Below are 2,823 nucleotides of genomic sequence, written 5' to 3'. Positions count from 1 at the left end.
GCCTCTCCCATGCCCCCAGCCACAATCGACCCTGCACCCCAGGCATGTGCCCTGACCAGAATTGAATTGGTGACCTTTCACTTTGCAGAACGACACCCGACCAAGTGAGCCACATCAGTCAGGGTAAAACTCATATAATCTCCATAAGAATTATAAGAATTATAATGAGCAGAAGAACATATCAACTTAAATATTCAAGGTCATTTCAAATCTTGAAGAGTCCCAGGTTTCTGTGACAGAGGAAGAATTTTGCTGTTAAATACTTGAACTAAAATCTAGGCAAATATGCTCTATGTCTTCATCTTCTGATTCTTAATTATTTAACATGCTGTAAGACTCTTATTCAAATTTAATTATGTAGCAACAGCACCTGAGAGAATTTTATAAAAGTTTGATTTAAAAATTCCTAGATCAACTTCACTTGCTAATTTTCTATTCTATTCTTTATATTTTTCTTTGTTTCATCTGTCTTCTTTTCCTTCCACAATTTCCCAAAGATAATTCCCCCAAAACCTATTAACGCTAATGTTCATTTGGAGGCAAATTTACCCCAACAAACTTTAGGTCTGTGAACATCTACAGTGTAAGTCTGATGCATCAGATGGGCTCCAGCAGCAGCCAGGGCAGTGTACTGGGACACAGTCTGACCCCTGTTCACTCCCACCAGGCTCAGCACCCCCAGCACTGCTATACTGAAGCCACTGAGCCACCACTCGGTGTTTTCACAAAACCATAGTGCTGTGGACTTAACACCCATAAGACATCATCCCTCTTGTCCTGATGGGCACAGATAGTATCATATAATAGAGTCCACATAGTTCCAGAAAAATAAAGAGACAGGCAAGCAGATGGATCACAGAAGCACTTGACAGCAGACCAGTCAAGTAATGCTCCCTAATTGAAAGTGAAAACCCCCAGGCTAATTGAGGCCAGTACATGATTCTTTTCATTAGTAGGTAGGTGATGACAAGAAGCAGGGGTGCTGCTCCAAGAGCTGTGCTGTAGTAATTCGGACACAAAAGAATACCCAGTGCCAGGGTCAGCTGTCCCCCAACAAAAAAGGACTGAAGAGTTGAAATGTCTCTAACAAATATTGGACTCTTGGCTGTTCTTCCAACCTTCTTATCACAGTTTCAGCCCCACATGTCACTAATAGAATACTCTGCTCCAAACATCAGAATAGCTCCAGTGCCCAAAGAGGGATAACATGTACCAATCTGGAAAACAACAGGGTTCTACTGCCAAACCAATGCCCCAGGCACATTGCAGACACAGCAGCCACGTTCCAATGGGCTTCTCCAATGGTGTGAGGCACAGGTGGGGCTGCAGAGAGCAGCATGCCAAGTCCACGACCCCTGTGGCCCACAGGCTATGTAGATGCCAGCACAGTCCCAGCCCCACTGAGGGTGGCCATTCCCCCATGCTGGCTGCAGCAGCATTGCAAGCCCCATGGCCACAACTAGAAACTTCTTTTAAAAAACTTATTAAAGTTACTGGGGTGAAATTGGTTAAAATTACATAAGTTTCCAGTATTCTTTCATTATGATACATCATCTGTATATTGCACTGTGTGTTCACCGCCCAAAGTAAAGTCGCTTTCTGTCACCATATATTTCACCCAATTCTATCTCCCACCACCCTTCTGCTGACTCTTTTTTTAAGTAGCAGCCACTCAGCTGAACATGAAGACTAGCTGAGCTATGTGTATGTGGCTTTGGACCACTAGATGAAGCATGTTATGAATTTTTGTAAACTCAGATGAAAAATTGCAAACAAGGATGAAATGACTACATTTTAGCCACAAGTGACTGCAGTTCTCTGGCCACCACCTCTCTCTCTCTCTTTCTTTCTAACTCATTAATGAAGTTCTGTGACAACAGCTTGGAGTCAGGTACACTTCAGTGGGGAAACATGATATTTCAATCCTGACCCACCTAAAAGCCAATATTACACAGCTTATAGTCTATGAATGTGTCCAAATGGTATCAGTTGCATTGCTCGTGGCAAATACAACAGATGAAATTCTTCATCAAGAAATCAGAACCTAATTCAATAAAACTTACTCATGCAATTCAAAAACAGTCTCCTTTGAGGATTTCATGATGCCCAGGGGCTGTGAGACAAGCCCATCCAAGTAGTGTTCATGGCATGTGCACTCTCCTAAAACATTCACTTCTGAAAATATGTACAAAGTAAGGGTGGGGTTGAATGCAGTGAAAAACCTCAGATAAGTCACAGCAAACCAAAGCTAACTTTTAAGGAATTTGAGCTCAGCAAGATACACACTGAGGACCTATAATCCTTTGGACAGTACAAGAGCATTCTCCTTCATAACAAAACAAACAAACAAACAAACAAACAAACAAAAACAACTATTCTGAGCTCTTCAAGCACAAACAGAAACTACATTTTGTTAGGGAACACTGACCTGGCATTTAAAGTCAGAATGATATGAATTATAAGATCAAAATGAGAGAAAAGATGAAGTAGGGCTATCATAACTAGAATCATTTTATTCTTCATATTTTTCTAAAATAACAATTATACACTTCAACAGTGATTTTTCTTATTGATACCAAATGGATTACTCAGGAACTTCTCATTCTGACTTACTGAAAAGGAGTATAACAATTTGTCAAGTAAAAGCACAGAGTTTACAATTGGAGAGACAGTGGGAAAGAATCAAAGAAAATCCTACTGCATGGGCTGAGAGTCTCTCATGTGATATAAGTGTCACCTGCAGCCCAGGACCTTAGCCCAAGCCCACATGGGCACACACTCCTGGGCCTGTGCCAGCACCTCCAGTGCAATGGCATCTATTCC

At 41.5% G+C, this 2,823-nt stretch overlaps 1 pseudogene; it reads right to left on the bottom strand.

Annotated features, from left to right (window-relative positions):
* Window positions 1-424: 424 nt before the first annotated feature.
* LOC123827409 lies at window positions 425-1,422 on the bottom strand (annotated as a pseudogene).
* Window positions 1,423-2,823: the final 1,401 nt, after the last annotated feature.

The sequence above is a fragment of the Phyllostomus hastatus genome, unplaced genomic scaffold (assembly GCF_019186645.2).
Source record: "Phyllostomus hastatus isolate PE091 unplaced genomic scaffold, TTU_PhHast_1.1 phas_contig_86, whole genome shotgun sequence".
Taxonomy (NCBI): Eukaryota; Metazoa; Chordata; class Mammalia; order Chiroptera; family Phyllostomidae; genus Phyllostomus; species Phyllostomus hastatus.
This window is presented reverse-complemented; position numbering and strand designations above follow the sequence as displayed.